This window comes from Chiloscyllium plagiosum, unplaced genomic scaffold (genome assembly GCF_037043375.1).
Source record: "Chiloscyllium plagiosum isolate Xiang-an unplaced genomic scaffold, Cpla_swu_hap1 HiC_scaffold_17, whole genome shotgun sequence".
NCBI classification, from domain to species: Eukaryota; Metazoa; Chordata; class Chondrichthyes; order Orectolobiformes; family Hemiscylliidae; genus Chiloscyllium; species Chiloscyllium plagiosum.
The window spans coordinates 15,230,207-15,257,659 of record NW_028270155.1 but is presented as its reverse complement, the minus strand read 5'-3'; the positions used below and the strand labels follow the sequence as shown (position 1 = coordinate 15,257,659).

The window sequence follows — 27,453 nt, the reverse complement described above, 5'->3', positions numbered from 1 at the left end:
TTTGGAACTGAACAGATTTGAGTGCTTAAGGCCTGAAGCCAGCTTTTTCTCAGTTTTAACATAGGTGATGTGAGTAATTTTTTAAAAAACTCTCAGTTTTTGAAAGCTGCACTCCATGTGTATTTTGAACCTTTGAACTTTGGGGGGTGGGAGGTTTCTCATGTTTTTTTTAACCTTAGATTAGCTTCTTCTGTTCTCTCTCTATGTTGCAACCTGTAATGATACATTAGTTTTTGTTTGTTGAAAAGTACTTTACTACATTCCGAATAGCATGCATGTGTAACTGGGTCCTACTCTACCTTTTACATTATTCTTTCTCCTTCATCAATCTCCCATTTTTAATGTCATATTTTATGTGCTTGGAATGAAATAAATGTGGCAATCCAAATAAACGAGGCTTGTAATTATATTGTGAATTTGCAATCTCATGGTATTGCAAAGTGCTTTATAGCTAATGACATATTTTCAAAGTGAAGTGACCATTGTAATGTAAGAACTGTGGCAGCCAGTTTGTACATGACATGCTATCACAGGCAGTAATGCAATAATGACCAGAAAGTCATTATTGAAGTGGGTTGAGGGATAAGTATTGTCTGAGTCATCAACTTCCCCAAAATAATTTGCAATTGTGGCATTTTTTACAGATCTTAGCAGATGGAGTCTGAGCTTTGTGTCTCTTGGTAAAGAGGATGAAAATCTGACCATGTAAATACTGAAAGTAGATCCATTGCCATTCTATCACCTATAATTACAGCAACAGTGATTTGTGTTGATATACCACTTTTGATGTAGCGCATTCAAGCCAAATTTGACACTGAAATTTTGGCATTCTTCCAACTACACGTGATGATAGATAAGCAGCAACTTCAATTGTGATGGGATAGTTACACCTGCTGCATTTTAGCATTTTAGGAGGCAAACCTATAAAAGACTGGTTCAGCACATCTGTTAGATATGAGGAGATTATCAGACAAATGAGGGGAGTTGTTTTTGTCATTGGAACATATTGACAAGCTGCTTGGAAGGATGGTCCCAATGTCTGAGGAGTCCAGAACCAGGAGTCAAAGTCTAAGGATATGGGGTAGGCCATTTAGGACTGAAATGAGAATTTTTTTCACCCAGAGTTTGGTGACTCTGTGGAATTCTCTGCCACAAAAAGTGGTTGAGGTCAAAATATTGAATGCTTTCAAGAATTAGATATTGTTCTTAGGACTGAAGGGATGAAAGGGTATGTGGTGAAAGTGGGAACAGGGCACTGAGTGGATAATCAGCCACGATCATATTCAATGGTCGAGCAGGCCTGAAGGGCTTAACACCAAAGGCAAGGAGACAGGAGGATGAGGTCCTGTATCTCCTTCCAGTGCCTCTTCCTCACAAGGAGGCAGGGTGGTGCCAAACCACACACCTGCCCAGAAGTTTCTTTTCATCATATTCCAGAGGTGGCAAGGCCTTTCACCTCCACCCTGTATATCACTCTTAGCTCTGTGGAAGTTCAAGTCAAGGAGGATGTACCTACCACTAGGCAGGCCGCACCGGCCTTGTGAATATAAATGCCCATGGGCTGACCTGACCAAAATGCCAACAGGCTCCAGTGTAGGGAAGGCTTCCTCTACCTCAGCTATGGAACCCCGAATTGCTTTAAGTTATATCAGAGGGAAAGAAAGAAGATGGCCATCTAAGAGCACATCACTGCCATCAGACTTTTTAAAAATTCATTCACAGGATGACTGTGTCGCTGGCTAGGCTGGCACTTGTTACCCATCCCAGAGGGCAGTTAAGTGTCAAACACATCAGTGTGGGTCTGGGGTCATATGTAGTCCAGACAAGATAAAGGACATTAGTGAACCATGTGGGCTTTTCCCAACATTAGCAATGGATTTATGGTCATCAATGGACTCTTAATCCTCAATTTTTATTGAATTCAAATTCTACCATCTTTCATGGTGGGATTTGAAGTCACATTTCACCTTGGGTCTTTGGATTAACAATCCAACCATAATACCACTAAGCCACCATTTTTCCACAGGTCAGTGTAATTAAGTTTTCACATTTCTAAATATATGTAAGATATGTAAGGTACTTTTTTTAAAAAGTACCTTAAGTACTGTAAACTACAGAGCTATAGATCGTGTGCATGAAGATGGGATTAGAAAGGATGTCTTTGGGTCAGCATGGACAAGATGGGCCAAATCTGTGCTGTATCATTTCTATAGTTCTATGTTCTCTGTTTAACATCCTCCATGTGTTTGAGTCTCTGTCTAAACATAACTACATATTGAAGGTACAGAACCCACCCATTCCTTCACATTATGCATCATTTTGAAGCCTTTGTGCTGCAGTGATGATATCCCTACCCTTGGACTGGGAGACCAAGTTCAAGTCTCACCTACTCCAGAGGTGTGGTTCATTAGAAACATATATGAATAAAACATCCCTTTATAATGTTTCCTAGTCAAAATCATGAAGTGAGCAGCTCCCACACCATGTTCAGGCAGTGGGTTAATGGCATGTTACTTTGACTGTGTCTTTCCTGGTAGAGAAACATTGCCATTGTATCACAGGCATTTAGTGGGGTTCAGTCATTCTCACTCATGATTTGGTCACAGTGTGTTTGGGGCGAGGATATGGAAAGCACAAAGTAGGTCTTGTGCTTGTGAACGCGTTTCAGCTTCAGTGTGAGTGGGTGTCTGTGCGATGGTGTTGCTACAAAGTACAATATTGAAGTGCAGAAGCATGTTAAAAGTGATTTGGAGATGTGCCATGATGATGGTGAGACTGAAACATGTTGGAGACCAATGTCCATAGAGATGGGTTATGTGTGTCCCAGGGAGTATGCCGGAGACATTGATGCTGGGAGTCTAAGAGGAGTAAGTGGTGAGCTGGAGTCACTAGTACTGCACTTGGATGTTCAGGTCAGGAATTCTCAGCATTTAGTTTCTTGTCAGTGGGAGATAGCATATTAACGAGTCAGGATTAAGTCGTAATGAGGTGATAATGAGAGCTAATTCTTGTTAATAGGCCTCTCACTACTCACTAGTGAAAATTCCAAGTTTTGATGTCTCGGAATTGGTTGGAAAATGTGACTTTTCAGTCTTGATGTTGAGAATGACCTCACTTGACATTTTACCTAACATTCCGAAAATTTCTTGCTAAAGCCCACATCATAGTGGGGAGGCTATGGTCCAGCAGTGTTACCACTCATCTGTTAATCCAGAGACCCAGGCAAAATTCTGGGGACTTAGGTTCGAATTTGAATTTAATCAAAGTCTGGAATTAACGATGAGCATTGTCAATTATTGGAAAAGTCCATCTGGGTCACTGGTCACTTAGGGAAGGAAACTGCCAACCTTACCTGCTCTGGCCTACATGTGACTGTAGACCCACAGCAATGTAATTAACTCTTGTCTGCTCTCTGGGCAATTAGGGATAGGTAATAAATGCTGGCCTGTCCAGTGACACCCTCATCCCACGCATGAATAAAATAAAATTCAAGGCTGAGAAGCTTCTGCCCAAAGAATTTGTCACTAATGGTCCCTGAACTATAATCAGAATGCATTTGTTAATGATCATGAGAAGGCATAAAATGATGTAACATGTCACATGGTGCTGAGACTGAGCGAGGACAGGATGAAGTAATCTATACTAGAAAGATCAGAATGATATATAAAAGCGTGTCAATAAAAGTGTTTGTTGACACTCCCGAGTGTCTGAAAATACAGGAAGTCCCCACTTGAAGTTGTGGTTGTGACCCTGAAAGCTGCAACTTTATATGAAATGACTTCAAGTGAAGCAATCAATGTTAACATCGTATTGCTTTCTTTAGCAGAAAGAGGCATAATATTGTACCTGTTTTCTCACAGTTGAAATACAGCACTTTAAATAGCTAAATATTTCAATTGATAAATGAAAAAACTGGCAACAAAATAATTTTTAAAATGTAACATAAGAATATAACATTCTCCTTACAATACTTCCTGTAGTGAATACTTGAAGAGTGGAATCTTAGACATCCTAAGCCATGAAGTCTAATCAACAAAGGATTGTATGAATGGAGACCAAATCAATCATAAATGGTTGAAGCATCTGAGCAGTGGAATTCCTTTCCTTTCAGAAAATGTGTATTCAAAGTAAAAACTATCAGTGAATTCTAAGTTTTATCTATAACCCTCTGAATGCAAATGGAATTGAAATTAGGAGATCCGTGTAGTGACTGATCTCCCATTTTAGACTATCACAAAAGCCAAAATTACTACAGACAGACGATCAGGCAGGAAGACAGACCTTGTGCAGGCAGATAGAATTAGTTTAGGATGGCATTATGGTTGGCACTGATATGACGGGCTGAAGGGCTGTTCTTGAGCTATGCTCTTCTATGTTCTTATGTTGTATCTCCAAACATCAGTGGCTAAATTATTGACTGAGCCTCCCATAATGATCCCTATCCTTGAAGGTTCTGACGTTTGTCCCTGGAGTCAGATCAGCCACCTTACAGGATTTGTGCTCCACATGGGTGTCAATAGATAACATTTCCACATTGAACAAGAAAAAATTTGGAAAACTTCAAACTAAAATAATATGAACCTAGTCCCATGGATTGAGAATCACAGAATACACGATGAAACAACACTCTCAGACAGCTTCAAGAGAACTTGGAGAGAGATGAATATCACAGTGATAGTTAAAATGATTTGTTCATGGGAAATGGACAATGCTGGCTAGGCCATGTTTTACGCATTGATATCACACCATGAATTAATTACTGAATACATGAAGATTCAGAAAACAAGCAATGCTGTCACACCAGAAGTCAATTTTATCACATTGATAATTAATAATAACACAAGAAAGGAAGAAAAAATTTCTTTCATTCACGAGGCACCCAATAATGCCCGATCCAGCCAATGGAGTGCTTTTGAAATGCAGTCATTATAAATAAAAAGTCGCCATAGTCCTGGAGGATTGCTCTTTCATTGGAAGGAAACTACTGGAGGTGGTGTACGCTGAGGGTCACTATGTCTTGGGTATGAGTTGAGTTTGGGAAGGTGAGACTTTCTGGTCCAGGAATTGATTCCATGTTGTTGGTGTCACTCTGCATTGCAAACCAGTCATCCAATCAATTGGGCAATGGTGCAGTCATTCTCATCCTGTAAGAAATAGGGCTGGCAAATTTCACCAAAGCATGACCCACAAACAACAATGCAAGCAATGGCTAGTTTTTCTGTTTTAGTGAAATTGGTTGAGGGACAAATAGTGTCCAGAATTCACGACTCTTCTACAAATTGTGCCGTGAAACCTTGAATGGTCACTTCAGAAAGCAAACAATGTGTGACCTCCCACTCTTCCACAGTACTGCTTTGACATTTCGGATGTGGTGTTCAGTTCTGGAGCTGGGTCTTAAACTAACCTTCTGGCCCAGAGACAGGAGCACTGCCAGGTTGAACTCTTTGGCTGCAGACTGTGCAGTGATGGGTTGGTTACTTTGCTCCCAGCATGGGTCCTACCTACTGGTTGGTGAACTGGCAGGAGACCTGCGTCACTTTGATGGGAAAGCAAGTCACCACATGTGTGTCTGTTGGGCACCTATATGGCCCTGGTATTTAGAGCCCCAGTCATGAAATGGCATTTCATTCCATCCTCTGAGAGCTGGCAACCAATCTGAGGTCGATAGCCCTCCGTTGCCTGCCTGAACCAGCTCTTGGCTGCGATTGCAGGGACCAAGGTGATGGTGAGTTACAGTGGGATGGTGGTTATAGAGTCATAATGACCCTTCAGTCTGACTCATCCATGCTGACCAGATAACGTGTCCTAATCAAGTGCATTTGCCTGCACTTGGCCCATATCACTCTAAACGCTTCCTATTCATATACCCATCCAGATGCCTTTTAAATGTTGTTATTATACCAGCCTCCACCACTTCCTGTGGCAACTCACCCCATACATGCACTACTTTCTGCATGTAAAGGTTGCCCCTTAGGTCCCTTGTAAATCTTTCCCTTCTCACTCTAAACCTATGCCTTTTAGTTTTGGATTCGCCCACCCCATGGAAAAGACCCTGTGTATTTACCTTATCCATGCTCCTTATGATTTTGTAAACCTCTATAAGGTCCTCCTTCAGCCTCTGACACTCCAGGGAAAATAGACCCATTCTATTCAGCCTCTCTCTATAGCTCAAACCCTACAACCCTGTCACTAGCAAGTAGAGATGGTTTTGCTGGTACATTTCTCAATACAGCCCATTCCCACTAGTCATGAAATAGGGTCAGTTTACTTGGAGGAATAGGTTGTACAACTTGACCTATAACTTATCTGTGGCTCAGTGGTTAGTACTGCTGCCTCACAGATTCAGGGACCTGGGTTCGATTCCAACCTTGGGTGACTGCCTGTGTGGAGTTTGCACATTCTCCCTGTGTCTGCGTGAATTTCCTCTGGGTGCTCCAGTTTCCTCCCACAGTCCAAAGATGTGCAGGTTAGGTCAATTGGTCATACTAAATTGCCCATAGCTTTCAGGGGTATGTATATTAGGTGCATTAGTCAGGGGAAATGTCGAGTAGAGAGTGTGGTGCTGGAAAAGCACAGCAGGTCAGGCAGCATCCAGGAGCAGGAGAGCTGATGTTTCAGGCAAAAGCCCTTCATCAGGAATGTGGTTGTTAGCTGAGGAGGTGGTGAGATAAATGGGAGTGGGGGAAGAGTAGCTGAGTATGCAATGTGGGATAATGGTGATAGGTCGGAGAGGACGGTGGAGCAGATTGGTGGAAAGGAGAAGTAGGGTAGCGGAATGGGTCTGGGTGGGTTGCTCTTCAGAGGGTCGGTGTGGATTTGTTGGGATGGAGGTGGAAATGTGTTGCTGGAAAAGCGCAGCAGGTCAGGCAGCATCCAGGGAACAGGAGAATCGACGTTTCGGGCATAAGCCCGAAGAAGGGCTTATGCCCGAAACGTCGATTCTCCTGTTCCCTGGATGCTGCCTGACCTGCTGTGCTTTTCCAGCAACACATTTCCAGCTCTGATCTCCAGCATATGCAGACCTCACTTTCTCCTTGTTGGGATGGAGGGCCTGTTTCCACACTGTAGAGATTCTACATTCTATATTTTAAATGAATCTGTCTCAAGCACTCAGGCAGATTCCATTGTATCCAGGCTGAAGTTGTATCATTAGTTAGCATAAAACACCAGGCCACCTTTAGCCACTATGCAATGACAGTGCATCATGAGTCTGCCACGCTAAGTTACAAATATAAGAATAAGGAGCATGCATAGATCATTCAGCCCTCAAGTCACCTCCACCATTCTCATTGATCTGACTGTGGCATTGCCTCTACATGCCTCCCTACTCTTCCAATATGCTTTCAAAGTTAATTGCTGTGATATCACACTGCTCGTTACTTTCGCAATAGATAGTTTTAAAAGTAAAATAATAGGTCCCAGCGGGTTTTCAGTTTAATTGAAGTAATGTAACTTGGGAATGGCAGTATCAGCTGGAATCTAAACAATTATGACAAAAGTAGATCTTTGTTTTATTGTTCCTACTGAAATGTCAGAATTTCTGTCCTGGTAGGTGTATAATTTAAAGCCAGCCACATACAAAGGAAAATTACCTAGTTGCTTCCATCTGAATTCAAAAGAAGCTCAGGCATTGGGATTTGATGTCCACAAGGGACACTTGATAATTTGCTGTAAGCTGGCATGAGATTCACTAAAACGTTAACAAAGTGGCATTTTGAAACATTTATTCATGTGATATGGGTGCCATTAATTGGGCCAGCATTTATTTCCCATCCCGAGTTGTCCCTAGGGTGGTGGTGAGCTGCCTGCTGAAGATGATGTACTGTAGGTAGACCAACAATGCCTTTGGGGGCGTAGTTTCAGGATTTTGACCCAGTGACACTAAAGGAATAGTGATATAGTTCCAGGTCAGGATGGTCTACAGCTTAGTGAGGATCTAGCAGGTGGTGGTGATCCCATGTATCTGCCTGGTAGTGGTCATGGGTTTGGAATGTGCTGTCTAAGTTGCCTTGGAGAATTTCTGCAGTGCATCTTGTAGATGATACACACTGTTATTCCTCACGTGGTGGACAGCTGGGGTTGGGGAGTCCAGAACTAGAGGGCATAGGTTTAGGGTGAGAGGGAAAAGATATAAAAGAGACTTAAGGGGCAACTTTTTCACACAGAGGGTGGAACGTGTATGGAATGAGCTGCTCGAGGAAGTGGTGGAGGCTGGTACAATTTCAACATTTAAAAGGCATTTGGATGGGTATATGAATAGGAGGGGTTTGGTAGGATATGGGCCGGGTGCTGGCAGGTGGGACTAAATTGGGTTGGGATATCTGGTCGGCATGGAAGAGTTGGTCCGAAGGGTCTGTTTCCATGCTGTACATCTCTATGACTCTATGTAGGTTGCTTGCATTCCATGGTGTGAATTCTTGAGTTTTGCTGTAGCTGCACCCATCCAGGCAAGTGGGGAGTTTTCCATCACACTCCTGACTTGAGCCTTGTAGATGGTGGACAGGCTTTGGGGAGTCAGGAGGGGAGTTACTCAAGCAGTATTCCTAGCCTCTGCCTTGCTCTTGTAGCCATTGTGTTTACATGGTGAGTCCAATTCAATCCCTGGTCATGAGTAATCTGCAGGATGTTGAACTGGAAGATTCACAGTTTAACCCTGTACCTCTGGTTTCTTGATGAATCTCTATCCAAACCTACTATGGATGATTGGTTTTAACCCTGTAAATATTCAATCCTTTTTTAAATCCATTTGATCCAGGCATTGCCATATCTAATTTCCCTGAAGAAGAATGGTGTGTTGTTTCCCTGGTGCCGGGATCAAGGATGTCTCAGAGACGGTGCAGAATGTTCTCACAGGGGAGAGGGGCCAGCAGGAGGTCATTGTCCACATTGGAACCAATGACATCGGAAGGGAAAAGGTTGAGATTCTGAAGGGAGATTACAGAGAGTTAGGCAGAAATTTAAAAAGGAGGTCTGTTTCCATGCTGTACATCTCTATGACTCTAAGATGATCGTGAACCGGCACTTTGAGCTTGTGCGGTCATTTGGGTGTAGGGGAACCTACTATCAATCCTTTTCCAGCAAAATCCACACCTACATTCCCATTATTATAAGTTCCTTTGATGCTTAGAACTTGGACTTCATGGATGGTTAGAGGAAGAACAGTCACTTATTTATATTACCATTTAAACCATCAATTAGTTACTTTTTCTTGACCAACTCCAAGGGGAGTAGTTAAACATATAAAGACTGTAATATCTGCTGTATGTTATTGGCACTAAGATCACTTATTCATTTACTCTTAGTAAGTTTATATTGTAATTTAGTCACAGTCCAGTGAAGTGTTTATTCCATCATTTTTCCATAGCTAAAGAGGAATAGATAAAGACAGGAGAGGACATGTGATGCACAAAATCCTAAAACACATTAATGTACGTGCTTGGTTTTCTCCATAGCCATGTTAAAGGAAATATCTGAGTGTTAGGTGGATTGGATGGCATGGTGGCTCAGTGGTTAGAACATAGAACAATACAGCACAGAACAGGCCCTTCGGCCCACCATGTTGTGCCGAATATTTGTCCTAGCTTAAGCACCCATCCATGTACCTATCCAATTGCCACTTAAAGTTCGCCAATGATTCTGACTCTGTCACTCCCACAGGCAGCGCATTCCATGCCCCCACCACTCTCTGGGTAAAGAACCTACCCCTGACATCTCCCCTATACCTTCCACCCTTCACCTTAAATTTATGTCCCCTTGTAACACTCTGTTGTACCCGGGGAAAAAGTTTCTGATTGTCTACTCTATCTATTCCCCTGATCATCTTATACTCCTCTATCAAGTCACCCCTCATCCTTCTCCGTTCCAATGAGAAAAGGCCTAGCATGCTCAACCTATCCTCGTACGACCTATTCTCCATTCCAGGCAACATCCTGGTAAATCTTCTCTGCACCCTCTTCAAAGCTTCCACATCTTTCCTAAAGTGAGGCGACCAGAACTGCACACAGTACTCCAAATGTGGCCTAACCAAAGTCCTGTACAGCTGTAACATCACTTCACGACTCTTGAATTCAATCCCTCTGCTAATGAACGCTAATACACCATAGGCCTTCTTACAAGCTCTATCCACCTGAGTGGCAACTTTCAAAGATCTATGAACATAGACCCCAAGATCCCTCTGCTCCTCCACCTTACTAAGAAACCTACCGTTCACCCTGTATTCCGCATTCTTATTTGTCCTTCCAAAATGGACAACCTCACACTTGGCAGGGTTGAACTCTATCTGCCACTCCTCAGCCCAGCTCTGCATCATATCTAAGTCCCTTTGCAGCCGACAACAGCCCTCCTCACTATCCACAACTCCACCAATCTTCGTATCATCTGCAAATTTACTGATCCATCCTTCGACTCCCTCTTCCAAGTCATTAATAAAAATTACAAACAGCAGAGGACCCAGAACTGATCCCTGCGGAACTCCACTTGTAACTGGGCTCCAGGCTGAATATTTACCATCTACCACCACTCTCTGACTTCAACCAGTTAGCCAGTTCTCTATCCAACTGGCCAAATTTCCCTTTATCCCATGCCTCCTGACTTTCCGCATAAGCCTACCATGGGGAACCTTATCAAATGCCTTACTAAAATCCATGTACACTACATCCACTGCTCTACCCTCATCCACATGCTTGGTCACCTCCTCAAAGAATTTAATAAGACTTGTAAGGCAAGACCTACCCTTCACAAATCCATGCTGGCTGTCCCTAATCAAGCAGTGTCTTTCCAGATACTCATAAATCCTATCCCTCAGTACCCTTTCCATTACTTTGCCTACCACCGAAGTAAGACTAACTGGCCTGTAATTCCTGGGGTTATCCCTATTCCCTTTTTTGAACAGGGGCACAACATTCACCACTCTCCAGTCCCCTGGTACCACCACTGTTGACAGTGAAGACGAAAAGATCATTGCCAACGGCTCTGCAATTTCCTCTCTTGCTTCCCACATAATCCTAGGATATATCCCGTCAGGCCCGGGGGACTTGTCTATCCTCAAGTTTTTCAAAATGTCCAACACATCTTCCTTCCTAACAAGTATCTCCTCTAGCTTACCAGTCTATTTCACACTCAACAATAGCACTGCCATCTCATAGCACCAGGGACCTGGGTTCAATTTCAGCCTGAGGTAACTGTCTGTGTGGAGTTTGCACATTCTCCCTGTATTTGCATAGGTTTCTTCTGGGTGCTCCAGTTTCCTCCCATAGTCCAAAGAAGTGCAGATTAGATGGATTTGTCTTAATAAATTGCCCTGTAGTGTCCAGGATTATGCTGGTTATGTGGGTTAGCCATGGGAAATGTTTAGGTTTAGGAGGATAGGGTGGGATGTTCTTCAGAGGGTCAGTGCAGACTTGATAGGCTGAATGGCCTCTTTCCACACTATTGGGATTCCATGATTGTTCAACCTGTCTTTTATCCATCCAACTATCGAACCCTTCAAGAAAGTTGACCTCGTAGACTAAATTTTGCATTTTTTTGGCTAAGTCAGAACTGTGTTAATTTTATTTGGAGGGTCCTCTGCCCTGAGTGCCAGCAAGACATCTCACAAAACTCACCACATTCATTATCTACCACACCCTGAAATCATTTTTCACATTCAATTTCTGCCCCATCTTGCCATGGGCCAATCTTGGAAAAACTCACCAGTCCACCAAATATCCTCTAAGACCCCCATGCTCATGTGCCATCCTTGAAAGGCTGTTGAGCATCTGGACAAACGTTGGTGATCCATGAATGTAATGAAACAGTAGCCATGAAGTTATGGGACCCATGTCACATAGCCAACATGGTTGACACTCCCTGGTATATACAAAACTATTTCCTGACCTCAGCCGCTGTATAGCCATCAGGTCACACACTTTATCTGTGCACTGCTGCATTACAAATGAGCAACCTCTCTAAGTAGGCATTATCCATTCCTCAGTGGCTACTGCAGACAGGGAAATGGTTGGCGGACATCGCATACAGGTAAGCAATTAGACAGATACAAACACAAGTGTGCATTTTACAGAATGGTAAAGGGGACAAAAGAGATCGGCAGCAGAGGCTGAACTGTGCCCTACAATACTAACCAGATTTCAGTATCATGGGCAAAATATTTTGAGTCAGTGATTGTCCGCACCCAACTCTCTTCTGTTGGAAGTAGGATGAAGGGCTTATGCTCAAAACGTCGACTCTCTTGCTCCACGGATGCTGTCTGACCTGCTGTGCTTTTCCAGTGCCACACTGTTCGCCAATGAGGTTCTGTCTGTCTTGTTGAGACCGAAGCAGCTCAGCTCTGTCATGAACAAGGTTAGCCTCCTCTTCTGCAATGTCCTCTTCCTGAACAATACTCAAATGGAACCCCTTCCTGTGGATGAATTCCGTGGTGCTATGCCCTGTCAGTGCCACGTGTGTGCAGTCCATGGCACACTGCACCTGGGGGGAGGCCAGCTATTTTTCCCGAATCCCATTTGCTGGGACTGCAGCACGGACCTTGCCAAAAGAAATGAGCAGGTGCGCCAATGGCATTGGCCGCTGTCCTGGTGCATTAGCGGTGCATGACCGAGAGGTCCCACACAGGTCTTCAATCGCTCCCTGGAAGGAGCCAATCACATCAACATTCAATACTGCAGTGACTTTCACAAGCACCGGGAGACAATAGCCTCCCATTCCCGCATCCCTTAGATCCCACTCTGACCTCCGGTACATCCCAGTGTCCAAGCCAATACGGAGCGTGTGCAGTATCATGGAATGCCCTGCCAGTAACAGTGGTGGACTCTCCCTCTTTATGGGCATTTAAGAGGGCATTGGATAGGTATATGGAGGATAGTGGGTTAGTGTAGTTTAGGTGGGCTTGGATCGGCGCAACATCGAGGGCCCAAGGGCCTGTACTGCGCTGTATTCTTCTATGTTCTATGTTCTATGTTCTACTCATGACCAGAAAATGGAGACAGAGCTGGAGGTCTCGGGGCCTCTTGTCACACACACGTCCTGAAGGGTCCTGCAGCTGTAAGTTCTCCCCAGACTCCACATTCTGTGCAGGGACCTGCTGTAGCTCCTGGGCTTGACATCAGTCCTGCTTTCCTCTGTATCTTCTCAGGGCGGCATCTGGGTGCCATGCGACAAGCGCAGGGCCCAGCACTCTCTGTGGAAATTTGAGAATGAAGGATTAAAGGTTTTTGGCTCTCAGTCAGGTCAAGCAGGTCTACCCTGCAGATGGTATTGAACACACTCCTCCACACACTGAGATCTGCTGGGAGCAGATTGTGGGGATAAGTCTGCATCAGACATCCACAATTTAGCCTCAAGCTGTGCTCTAACTTGCTGAAGATGCCTTGCTGAGTAACCAGTGCTTGTTATTGAAAAGGGAGAGCCCAGGGTGGCATGGTAGTGCAGTGGTCAGCATTGCTGCCTCACGCTGCAGCCCCAGCAATGGGATTTGGGAATGTAGCTGGCCTATCCACAAATCCAGGGACCCGGGTTCGATTCCAACCTCGGGTGACTGTCTGCGTGGAGTTTGCATATTCTCCCCATGACTGCATGGGTTTCCTCTGGGTGCTCCAGTTTTGTTCACAATTCAAAGATGTGCAGATTAGATGGACTGGCTATACTAAATTGCCCATCGTGTCCAGGGATGTGCAAGCTAGGTGGATTAGTCATGGGAAATAGTGTTGTAGGGTAAGGGGTGTGGATGGGATACTCTTTGGAGGGTCAGTGTGCGCTCGAATGGCTCATTTCTGAACAGTAGGCATTCTATGAAGCGTAGCATCACCCTTTCCCCAAAGCCCACAACAAACACTAAACCTCACACTGCACTCAGCATAGACTATCATAGCACTTACTTAACAGACAGTGATGTGGACTCCTGAAAGTTGCAAGAGTAGTGGTTCCCTTTCAATCAGCAGCAGCCTCCATTATTGCTGCTAAACTTCAACATTTATTAAGATCCCAAATTCCTATCCACAAGCAACAATGGCAGGTAGCAAATTATCTTTGACCAGTACCTGACCCCTGAGATCCCTCAATCTGAATGCTAAGCAAGTGGGCAACGCAATGATGGCATGTCCAATGTCGTTGTGCTTTGCATGATGGCTAATTCATGTTCTTGTCTTTATAATATTGTGGCATCCAGCAAATGGGGATCCCGTGCTTTTGGTCATCAAACTGACCCTTTCTCTGCCCACCATGGGCCTTAATCCAGATATTTTCCAGTTGCACTTTGCATCTGGAGAATGGAATGTGTTGGCTGGGAATGCAGCTCTCGGTTGATGGTGCCAGCTGATTATCAGGTATTCCCCATGCACCCTCCACAGCCTCCTCTTTTACCTCCCTCCATACCCTCACCCTATTTCAATCCATCCTCCCAATGTGGAGACCAATCATGTTGAACTTTGATTGCAGCAATTCTCTCTACCCACTGTGTTTCACCTTGATGATGCCCACACTACTTCTTTAAGCTCACCCTGTCAGGACCACAGTAATGGTCACCATCAATAACACCCGGTCCAATAACCTAACTGTATCCTGTTGCTGTTCTGCATTCCCTCCATTCACCTTCAGTCATCCCCCATCACTCTCCCTGTCCCCATTACTACATATGCCTCCGCTTTCCAGCCCCACCCGCTTCTGTCACTGATCTCCCCCACTGCTCCGTGGTCTCTCTTCAACCCTCCTAAATTATTCATAGACACGACTGTATTCACCTGAAATCCCTGACAGACATCAATGACCAATCTCTTGGATTCACTGACCAGACCCCTGATCGCTGTATTTGCAGACTCCTGACTGATGGTACAAAATTCCCGTTTCTGCATATGCTGTCCTTCCCAGACTAAGTACTGATGGCTCTCCTGACTGTACTGGGACAGATGCCTTCACTGCATGTCTCCCAAGAAGACTACAATTGTGTCGGAATTTTGTATGAAATGTGACTATGACTGATGGTGCCAAGCTTTCTGATCACCAGCAGCCTCCACTTGACTGGAGTGAATTGAGGACCAGTCCCAACCACATTCTGCCATTTCTTTTGAAAGCACGTGCAGTGTATTTGCTACACAAATATCCATCAGGTGTTAAACTGATGTCTCAGAGTACACACCCCACCACCTCCACCCACCTCAGGACTGGTCAGTAGCTTGTCTGTGTACTAAAGAGTTCCCCAAATTGGTAGGAGTGAAAGCCTTTGGCTCTGAATGAGCAAGCATGGCATGGTAAGGAAGGCATGGAACATATGAGCATACAGATAGGCACAAAGCGATCGTATGTTGAGAGAGAAAGCGAGTAGCCCTGAAATACAGTCCACTCCATTCTGTAAGCTGGGTGCCTGGTTGTGTCCAAGTGTCACCACAGTAGCCTTCTCAATGCCAGTCACTGAGACCCCTGCTGTGCGAGTCTATGCTTCTTGAACGGCTGCGCAGTGATTGGGGGTGAGGGGGGATGGGGGGAGTCTTGCAGACGTCAGATGCCAGTGCTCTTTAATGGAGTGTGTATGTGTGTGTGTGTTTGTGTGTGTATATATGTGTGTATGTATATGTGTGTGAGTTTGTGTGTGTATATATGTGTGTGTGTGTATATTTGTGTGTGTGTATATATATATATATGTGTGTGTGTATATTTTTGTGTGTGTTTGTGTTTGTGTGTGTGTGGTTCATGGTCATGGATCATGCCCCTGTGATGACATTGTCCAGCATTCAGCATATCAGAGGGTTGGAACAAGTGGTGAGCTGAATCCACCAGGTACACGGGCTGATTTCCTTGTTGAGATTTCCTGAAATTGAGCTCGATTGGTGAGTTTTGTAAAATGGTTGACAGAATATCAACGAGACACATGGTGGCATTTAACAAACATTAATCGTTGTTAATTTGGTATCTTGCCACTGCCTAGCGGCAATCTCACCACACCACTTGTGAAAAGCATAAAGATGGAATGACATGATCTTGACATGGAGAAAGTTCTCACTGAACTGTTTGTCTGATTGTGCCACACATCTAGCCATAGTCCACGTTGCTCCAATCATTTTCAGATTCTGTGCCGTGTGTGCCCTGACATCCGTTACCCCATGAAGGTGACTTAGGCAGCCCCGCTCAAGAATTCCTTCTTGAAAGCTCCCCTCCCTCTCCACCTCTCCCTTTCAAACTCTCCTTACATCTGATCACTTTGTCCACCTGCCCTAGTAACACATTGTTTAACTCAGACCCAGGTTTTGCCCAATTGCGGTCTCATAAGGTATTTCCAGCCATTTTACTGTGCTCACTGTGCTATATAAATGCGAGTTGTTGCTATCGCTATCACGTCTAGCGCTATCAAAGAATCCGTTTCAAGAAGTAGTTCCAGCTGATTTAAGGATGTGCTAATGACACACTGAGGTAATTAAGTGAATGAGCAGATCACTTTGTCACTTTACAAGCTGTAGGGTCCAGGATTGAACTTCAGTCAGTTGTATGGTGACCAGCTGAGGACGTACAGATAGCTGGCTAAGACAGTGCAGTGTGGTATGGAAGAGGACCCAGAGGGCTTATGACAGTCATTTCAGGTGTTCAAACTGGAACAAAGTGTTCGGATAGAACAGATACTTGGGAGTACAAAAGCAGGGATTCACTGCTGAGTAGAGATAAGGCTCTGTTCAGACCGCATTTGGAATACAGTTTTGGGGAGCACGGTGACACAGTGGTTAGCACTGCTGCCTCACAGCGCCAGAGACCCGGGTTCAATTCCCGCCTCGATCAACTGTCTGTGTGGAGTTTGCACATTCTCCCCATGTCTGCGTGGGTTTCCTTCGGGTGCTCCGGTTTCCTCCCACAGTCCAAAGATGTGTGGGTTAGGTGAATTGGCCATGTTAAATTGCCTGTAGTGTTAGGTGAAGGGGTAAAGGTAGGGGAATGGGTCTGCGTGGGTTGCTCTTCGGAGGGTCAGTGTGGACTTGTTGGGCCAAAGGGCCTGTTTCCACACTGTAGGGAATTGAATCGAATCTAATCTAATCATTGAATGAGGGGGGATTTCTTTGAAACTTACAGAATACTGAGAGGCTTGGATAGAGTGGACGTGGAGAAGATGTTTCCACTCATAGGAGAGACTGGGACCTGAGGGCACAGCCTCAGAGTGAAGGGATGACTCTTTAGGTTGGAATCCAACTGAAGGGCTCAGATGTTGTAAATATGGACTAAAGGCTACATAGAAACAAATTGGAGACTGTAATTTAACAGAGGAGATTGGGATGATGTCATAAAGATCAGAGTTCAAATGCTTTATAGTTGCCATATGAGCTCTAAGATCAGATTACAACATGAGATTGCCATGTTAGTTACTCGTATCTTTTAATATTTATGATGCATTATGTTTTAATTCAATATAAAATGCTTTCTTTTTTTTTCTGTTTGAGAGAGGAATTCTGGTGCTGACTGTCCTTTACCCTGTATTCTTGGTGTGCTTTGATCAGTATGACCTAATCACTACAAGTTTCATTAGTTATGAATGACACCTGAAAATCCCTTTCGACTAGCGTATGTTATTTGTTCAGTTTGGCACAGTGGCACAGTGGTTAGCACTGCTACCTCACAATGTTAGGGTTCCAGGTTCAATTCGAACCTTGGGCGACTGTCTGTGTGAAATTTGCCCATTCTCCTTGTGTCTGTGTGAGTTTCCTCCCACAGTCCAAAGATCTGTGGGTCAGGTGAATTGGCCATGTTAAATTGCCCATAGTGTTATAGGTGCATTAATCAGAGGGAAGTGGGTCTGAGTGGGTTACTCTTCAGAGGGTTGGTGTGGAGTAGTTGGTCCGAAGGGCCTGTTTCCACACTGTAGGGAATCGAATATAATCTTCTCTGCTCTCTTTGGAGTACTTATACTGGTTGCTAAATAAGATAAGAGACCATGGTGTTTGGGGCAAAGTATTGTCAAGGATAGAGGGTTGGTTGACTAGCAGAAGGCAGAGAGAGTGGTCTGCTTTCAGATGGCAACTGTTGACCACTGGAATTCTGCAGAGGTCCGTGTTGAGACCACAACCATTCATGTTGCACACTAAGTTTTCAGATAACACAGATAGGTGAAGGGATAGGTATTGTTGAGGAAATGGAGACGCTGCAGAAAGACCTGGACAAGTTAGACAAGCGAACAATTAAGTGGCAAATGGAATACAATATGGGAAAGTGTGAGGTTATACCCTTTGGTGGGAAGAGTGTTTTCTAAACCGGGAAAGGTTTCAGAAATTTGAAGCACAAAAGATTAGTTCAGGATTCTCTGAAGCTTAATATGCTGGTTCAGTTGGCAGTTAGGAAAACAAATACAATGTTAGCGTTCAGTTGGAGAGGTCTAGAATACAAGTGCAGGGATGCACTGCTGAGGCTGTATAGTGCTCTGTTCAGACCGCTTTTAGAATATTGTAAGCAGTTTTGGGCACCGTATATAAGGAAGACCTTTGCTGGCCCTAAAGGGGGAGTCCAGGAGAGGTTGACAAGAGTGATTCCAAGGATGAAGGGGAGGAGGAGCAGTGAGGAATTCTGGGTCTGTACTCGATGGAGTTTAGAAGAATAAGGGGAATCTCATTGAAACTTGTAGAATACTAAGGGGCCTGGATAGATTGGATGTGTAGAAGATGTTTCCACCGAAGGAAAGACTAGGACCCGAGCTGCAGACTGGAGGGACAATCCTTTCGAACTGAGATGAGGAAGAATTCCTTCAGCTAGAGGGTGGTGAATTTGTGGAACCTATTGCAGCAGACGCCTGTGGAGGCCAAGTCATAGAGTGTTGTTAAGACTGCGATAGACAGGTTCCTGATTAGTAAAGGACCATAGGCTATGGGGAGAAGGTAGGGATACTTGGATAAGAAGGGAGGTTGTGAGTTTAGTCAAAACGACAAAAGTAGTACATGTAAAGATTTAAGAAGATAAAATTGGACAGGGCTCATGAGGAATATAAAGAAAACAGAAAAGAACTCAAGCAAAGAATTAGGAGAGCAACAAGGGCCATGAAATGAGAATCCTTAGGTATTCTATACATACATTAAAAACAAGCAGATAACTAGGGTGAAGGTAAGACCACTTGAGGATAAAGGAGGGAACTTGTAGTCTGAGGCAGAGGATGTGGGCAAGCTCCTAAATGAGTATGTTGTGTCAGTATTCACCTAGAAGAAGAAAATGGAGGATAGTGAGATTTGTGTGGAGCATGCTAATATGTTAGGGCATTTTGAGATCAAGAAAAAAGTGGTGGCAGATCTCTTGAGGAACATTAAGGTGGGTAAGTCCCCAGAGCCCAATGGTATCTCCAGGTTATTGAGAGAGGCAAGAGAGGAGATTGCTGGGGCCTTAACTAAGATCTTTGTTTCCTCATTAGCCACTAGAGAGTTCGCAGAGGACTGATGAGTTGTTAACGTTGTTCCTGTGTTCAAGAAGGGAAATAGGAATAATCCAGGGAACTATAGATCAGTGAGTCTCACATTGGTGGTTGGGACGTTATTGGAGAGAATGCTTAGGGATAGGATTTATGCGTGTTTGGAAAAATATGGCCTAATTAGGAATTGTCAGCATGGCCTTGTGTAAGGCATGTCATGTCTTATTACCTTGATTGAAATTTTTGAATAGGTGATAAAGGTGATTGATGAGGGTAGAACTGTGGATGTTGTCTAAATGGATTTTAGTAAGGCTTTTGACAAGGTCCCTCACGATAGGCTCATCCAGAACATTAAAATGCATGGGATCCATGGTGACTTGGCCACATGGATTCAGAATTGGCTTGGTCATAGAAGGCTGAGGGTAGTCATGGAAGGGTGTTTTTCTGACTGGAGGTCTGTGACTGTAGTGCTGTTCCTCAGGGATCAGTATTGGGACCTCTGCTATTTGTGATATGTATATAAATGATTTGGATGAAAATGTAGATGGGTGGATTAGTACGTTTGCAGATGATACAAAGCTCAGTGGAGTTGTGAGTAGTGCAGAAGGTTGTCAAAGGATACAGTGGGATATAAATCAGTTGCAGGTATTGGTGGAGAAATGGAAGATGGAGTTTAATCTGTCTAAGTGTGATGTGCTGCACTTTAGGAGATCAAATGTTAAGGGAAAGTATACAGTAAATGGCAGGACCCTGAACAGCATTGATGTAGAGACGAATCTTAGAGTTCAAGTCTGTAGCTCCCTGAAAGTGCCCATATAAGTAGATAGGGTGGTAAAGAAGGTGTATGTTATACTTGCCTTTATTGATTGGGGAATTGAATACAACAGTCATGATGTCAGGTTGCAGGTTTATAAGACTTTGGTTAGGCCATACTTAGAGGATTGCATTAATTCTGGTCACCACATTACAGGAAGAATATGGAAGCTTTGGAGAGCGTTTCCCAGGATGCTGCCTGGATGAGAAGGTCAGAGCTATAAGGAGAGGCTAGAAAAACTCAGGTTATTTTCTCTGGAGCAACAGAGGCTGAGGGGAGACTTGATCGAAGTCTATAAAAGCATGAGATGCATAGACAGGGTTGGTGATCAGAATCTTTTTCTGAGAATGTTTAAAAATAGTGGGTATGTATTTAAGGTGAGAGGAGGAAAGTTCAAAAGAGATGTGAGGGTCAGGTTTTTTAACACAGAGAGTGATAGGAGTTTGGAACATGCTGCCGGGGTGATGGTGGAGGCAGATACGATAGGGACATTTAAGTTAGCATATGAATATGCAAGAAATGAAGGGATATGGAGTAAGGATGGGCAGAAGAGATTAATTCAACTTGATGTCATGTTTACGCAACATCCTAGGCTGAAGGGCCCATTGCTGTGCTGCATAGTTCTATGTTCTAATGAGATTGAGAAACATAACAGCCATGATTTGATAATGAAGCAGACCCAATGGATCAACTAGTCTAATTCTGCTGCTACATCTTAGGATTGTATGATGGTCAGTCCATGTGTACCAGCCACACTCTGGTGTCCTTCTAAAGTTAGCATTGTTCTTTCTGCCAGCTCAGACATAATGCTTTGGCAGACTGTTTCAATGAGGAAACTTCATGGCTCTTTTCACCCGCAGAATCGTATAATGGTATAGCACACAAGTCGGCCATTTAATTTACTGCATCTGTGCCAGACCTGGGAAAGGGTTGGCCATTTTTTCACTTTCTCCAGCTCATTTCCCATTGCTGTGCAGATATCCCCACTTCAAGTACTTATTCACTTGCCTATGATGAGTATGATTTGAATCTGCTTTCATAGCAACTTGCTTCATTAAAAGAAATTTTCATTACCCCAATTCGGCTTTCTTTTCCAACTACCTTAAATCTCTGATGTTACATAGAACATAGAACATAAAACATTACAGCGCAGTACAGGCCCTTCGGCCCTCGATGTTGCCCCGACCTGTCATACCAACTTGAAGCCCATCTAATCTACACTATTCCATGTGCGTCCATTTGCTTGTCCAACGACGACTTAAATGTACTTAAAGTTGGCGAATCTACTACTGTTGCAAGCAAAGCATTCCATACATTTACTACTCTCTGAGTACTACTCTCTGGTTACAGACACCCCACCCCCACCCTCGTTCCCCCTTCCCTCCACCCCCGTCCCCCAGCAAGTAGAAAAACTTTTTTCCATTTCTCCTATATTATTAGCAAATCATCATTTTGAACATCTCTATCAGATATCCTGTAATCCTTCTCTACAGCTGACTCTATACCTACAGTCAATACGCAATGAGCCTAGAGGCTAATTTCATTACCCCACTCCCCTGGCTATTGTATCAAGTGAGATCAAATAAATCAGCACAGACTTGAGTTTGAACCTGGGACCTTCTAAGCTTGGTTTAGTACAATACTATACCAAATGATGGTGCTCCCTGTTAAACCATCACAGTTAGGAATAGTAGAAAGTTGCTGGAGTCCACAAGACATTGTGTTAGGGGAGTCCCCCTCCCACTAGGTTTACTTTAGGTTGAACCCACAGTATTCTGAATCAAACCTTATCAGAACATTTTCTTTTCTCTCAGAAGATCTGCTTTATATATATATTTTAGATGGCATGTGTGTGCAGTCAGTGACCGCTCAATGACCTTGCTGTGGCCTGGTATTGTGTTGTGTGAGAACAGAAGCGTGTGGATTACATAACACATTGATAAAACCAAACCACAGACAACATTATGCTCCATCAGCCTTTCTCTGGTTCAAGATGTTGACAACTCGATTAGAAAAGAGAATTAAAGCAATACAACGTGCAGTGTCCACTATCCCTTGATTCAAAGGGGACTTGTGCTTAGAGTTATGAGTTTCTACTGTTGGCCTTACTGTAACTGAACAGCTCGCTTCTCGACTTATAAAGCTTTGAGAGGCAGGAGCAAGTTGCCTGATGAGGGAATGGGCCTGCAGTGCAGCAATAGCTTCCTTTTCTCTGATTTGGAGGAGCCGCTGTTGGACTGGGGTGGACAAAGTTAAAAATCACACAACACCAGCTTATATGCCAGCAGGTTTATTTGGAAAAGATAGTACTTCTAAATAAACCTGTTGAATTATAACTTGGTGTTATGTGATTTTTAACTTCCTTTTCTCTCTTTCCCTTCCATTGCTCTGCTTCATCACTGTGATATTTAGACTTGAGCAGGATGCAGTCTGATGGACAAGTTGTCGTCGTTGTGAACAATTGGTAATGAGCTTCTCCCAGTCATTAATGTCAATGCTGCTGTGCTTTCTTTGCCTTCCCTGGAACCTTGTCCATTTGAGGATGCAGGAAAAACAAGCTGGTGGGAGAGATGCTTTTTTAGTCATCCAGGTGCAGTATCCAGTCCATTATTCTTAATGTTTCCCTGAATGATTGTAGAACTGACTGCAAGAAGGACACTAATATTGCTGTTTGATGAGGATTACAAGGTGCAGGGCATTGGAGAAATAACCTGTGCTCCCAATTCTTAAGAGATTTTCCTTTCCTCCCAGGAGGTCATTACATATACAGCCACTTAACTATTCATAACGCGAGTGAGAGTAATACATTGTATAGAATAATGCAGAAATACAATTTAAACTTAAAGTGGGTGCAAGAACAAAGAGACCAAAGAGTATATGCAGGTACTTCATTGAAGGTAGCAGGGCAAGGCTGTCGAAAAAAGCACAGAACACTCATTGGTTTCATAGAATTCTGACAGTGTGGAAGCAGGCCATTTGGCCCATTGAGTCCACATCGACCCTCTGAAGCGCATCCCATCAAGTACCAACCCCAATTGTATCTCAGTAACCCTCCATTTCTCATGACTAACCAACCTAAACTACATGTCCCTGAACACCGCAGGTAATTTAGCAAGGCCAATCCACCTAACCTGCACATCTTTGGACTGTGGGAAGAAACCAGAGCAGCCAGAGGCACCCCACGCAGACAATGTACAAACTCCACTCACACAGTTGCCCAAGTTGTATTAAAACCCGGGTCCCTGGTGCTGTGAGGCAGCAGTGCTAACTGCTGAGCCAATGTGCCACCACAATGTAGAAATTAGAAAGTCAAGGAAATGGTATGAGACCTTTACAAAACATAGTTTAGGTCTCAACTATAGAAATGCGTCCAATTCTGGACAATAAGAATTGAGATGGATGTTAAGGCCTTTGAAAAGATGCAGAAGAGATTTACCAGAACGTGGCACAGCAGCTCAGTTGTTAGCATTGTCGCCTCACAGTGCCAGGGACCATGGTTTGATTCTACCCTCGGGCAGCTGTTTGCGTGGTGTTTGTACATTCTCCCTGTGTCTGCATTGGTTTCCCCCGGGTGCCTCGGTTTCCACCCACAGTCCAAAAATGTGCACGTTAGATGGATTAGCTATGCTAAACACCTATAGTGTTTAGGGATGTGTCAATTAGGAGGGTTAGCCATGGAAATGCAGGGTTCCAGGGATAGGGTAGAGGTTTCCACACCCAGAAGGGTCTGGGTGGGATGCTGTTTGGAGGGTTGGCATGGACTCATTAGGCCGAATGGCATGTTTCCACACTGGAGGGATTCTATTCTATGGAATGGTGCCAAGAATGAGGGATTTCAGGTATGTGGAGAGTGGAGAAGCTGGATTCGCTTTGTATATATGAAGAGCAGAAATTGATTAAGGTGAACAAAATCCTAAATGGCTTTCGACAGACTAAACAAGAGTTTAGTCCACTGGCAACAAGATTATTCTGGTGAAGGGTGTTAATTCTGTTTCTCTCTCCACAGATGCTGACAGACCTGCTGGGTTTCTCCAGCAATGTCTGTTTCTGTTACAGTGAAGATGTTAGCTCCTCAGACTGGTATGTTCCAATCTCTGAGTGACTTTATAGAGTCATAGAAATGTACAGCATGGAAACAGACTCGTCGGTCCAACCCGTCCATGCTGACCAGATATCTCAACCTAATCTAGTCCCATATCTCTCCAAACCCTTCCTATTCATATACCCATCCAGATGCCTTTTTAAATGCTGCATTTGTACTAGCCTCCACTACACCACTTCCTCTGGCAGCTCATTCCATACATGTACCGCCCTCTGTATGAAAAAGTTGTCACTTAAGTCTCTTTTATATCTTTCCCCTCTCACCCTAAACCTATGCCCTCTAGTGCTGGACTCCCCGACCCCAGGGAAAAGGTGTTGTCTATTTATCCTATCCATGCCCTTTCATGATTTTGTAAATCTCTATATAAGGTCACCTCTCAGCCTTCGACGCTCCAGGGAAAACAGCCCCAGCCTGTTCAATCTCTCCCTATACTTCAAATCCTCCAACCCTGGCATCATCCTTGTAAATCTTTTCTGAACCCTTTCAAGTTTCACAACATCCTTCCAATGGGAAGGAGACCAGAATTGAATGCAATATTCCAACAGTGGCATAACCAATGTCCTGTACAGCCGCAACATGACCTCCCAACTCCTGTACTCAATACTCTGACCAATAAAGGAAAGCATACCAAACGCCGCCTTCACTATCCTATCTACCTACGACTCTACTTTCAAGGAGCTATGAACCTGCACCCCCAAGGTCTCTTTGTTCAGAAACACTCCCTAGGACCTTACTATTAAGTGTCTGAGTCCTGCTTTCCCAAAATGCAGCACCTCACATTTATCTAAATTAAACTCCATCTGCCATTTCTCAGCCCATTGGCCCATCTGATGAAGATCCTGTTGTAATCTCAGGTAACCTTCTTTGCTGTCCACTACACCTCCAATTTTGATGTCATCTGCAAACTTACTAACTATATCTTTTATGCTCACATCCAAATCATTTACATAAATGACGAAAAGTAGTGGACCCAGCACTGATCCTTGATACCCTTGCTTAATACAAATCTGTCTGCCTCAGATTTAAATTTAACAATTAAATTAACACTGACCGTTGCTTGAGAAACAGAGTCCCAAATCTTCACTACTCTTCATCTGTAAAGTGGCTTTTAACAAGTCTCCTGAATAGCCTGACCCTAATTCTTCGATTGTGTCCTGGTTCTAGAATCTTCAACTCATGGAAATAGTTTATTTTATCTACCCTGTCTTTCCCTATTAATATCCTGAATACTTCAATTAGATCACACCTTAAATCTTCTAAATTATAGACAATAAAGGCCTGATTTGTCTAATCTCCTTATGTAGCTTAACTCCTCAAGACCAGGCTTTTACCCGAAATGTCAATTCTCCTGCTCCTCGGATGCTGCCTGACCTGCTGTGCTTTTCCAGTACCACACTCTCGACTCTCATCTCCAGCATCTGCTGTCCTCACTTTCACCCTTAAGTCCAGATACCATCCTTGTAAACCTGTTTCAAAACTCCCCAGGGCCAAGCATCCTTCCTGAAGTATGGTGCCCAGAGCAGCTTAGTGTACTCTTAAGGTGGGTTGGTCTAAGTAGGGTTTTGCATAAATGAAGCATGATGCCTGCATCTCTGTCCTCCAGTCTTTCAGAATATGAAGGTCAGCAATCCAGTGACTGCCTTGATTATTTTCTGCACCTGTGCATAACATTTCAAAAAGCTATGCACCTGAACCCCAAAAACTTGGATTTCCTCTATATTTAACATTGTCTTTTAGTAAAAACAAAACTGATCTACTCTTTGTCCTGTTGGAAGCTGGTGGATAATAGAAGCAGCTAACAATATGGTCATGGCAGCTGGATGATAACTGGCAAGTAGGAGCGCAGAGGTGGTCGGGAAAGACTCTACTGGTATCTTCCCGTGTAACAGTTCCTTTTCACCAAGAGAAGATTCTTGACAAGCCTTTCTCAGTGACCTCTGGGAAAACCTTCCAAAGAGGTTTCCTCCTTGCCTCAAGCAGCCTTTAGTCTTATCGTTTTTGAATTTGATGCTTGACTCTGAGACTGCCACAGTTTAGACATGCTCTCATGCTTTCCAATGCTGCCACCTTTCCCAGTTGGAGTGCCAGTCACTCACAGCTGGGGGTACTTACATTGAGCCTACACTGTCATGCATCTATCTCCATTTCAGTAGCGCTTTCTTAATTGATCACCTCCAGGAAAGTCCATTGGAATTTGAGCCAGATGTGTCCCAACAGAAGACTTTTAAAGGTAGTGGGGTTCTACCTGCCATAAAGAAAGTTTTTTCTTTAAGATAGAGCAAAGTTTTGCAATCAGAATTTACAGGACCTGATTGGATTCTCGGAGCAGTTGCGGTGGTAAACTTAAAAGGGGAATTTAATAAACGCTAAAAACAAAAAGGTCAGTAAAGTTATGGCAGAAGGGCAGGTGAGTGGGTGTAACGGAACAGCTGTAATGAAGTGCTAGTCTGGTATAACACATAAAAACAGAATTAACATTGTGAGTTCATTGATCTCTTTGTCAGGATGTTCTGCTCAGTTGAAGGCTCACAAAATGGCAACGTTGTTGTTCTCAACAGATGCTATTGCTTTCTGCTTTTGTTTCAGATTTCCAGAATCTGCTGCCCTATGTGTTGGTTATCATGCCAGGTTAGTACGATGGGTTGAATGACCTGCATTGAAGATTTCAAGACTAGATTCCTTGTTTTCACAGTTGTTTGGGGATCTGTAATACAGCATTCATCATATTCTTGCAATTCAAGTGCTGTGTATGGGACAATTGGTGCTGGTTTCTGATTCGTTATTTTCCACTGGCAGCAGGAAAGAATGTATTGGCTTTGCTACTATTGACCAGCATAGTTGTGTTAATGCTTTTAACAGCCTGAGTATGGTCAGATTCATCTGCACCTACTTTCAAATTGCCTCACGCTCATCAGTATAGTTCAAAAACCACAACAAGTGCCATTGCAGTGAAGTTATTTTGTTATGAATTATAGTCAGAATATACATCAACTGGGATCTAACTGAATGATGAAACAGGTTCAACGGGCTCAATGGCCTATTCTTGTGTTACTTGTACATTTATCAAAATTTATTCTGCTATTCCTTAGATTCTGTTCTCCAGAGAATGACACAACCATGACCAGGCAACAACGACTTGCAATAATGTAATACCTTTCACAAAATAAAACATCCCAAACTGTT

General features: G+C 43.7%; 1 long non-coding RNA gene across 1 annotated transcript; it reads left to right on the top strand.

Moving 5' to 3' along the window:
* LOC122558663 (uncharacterized) lies at positions 1 to 27,453 on the top strand. Its single transcript, XR_006314212.2, has 4 exons — positions 1 to 69; positions 24,175 to 24,248; positions 26,857 to 26,898; positions 27,360 to 27,453. It is a non-coding gene; the product is annotated as an uncharacterized LOC122558663 (long non-coding RNA).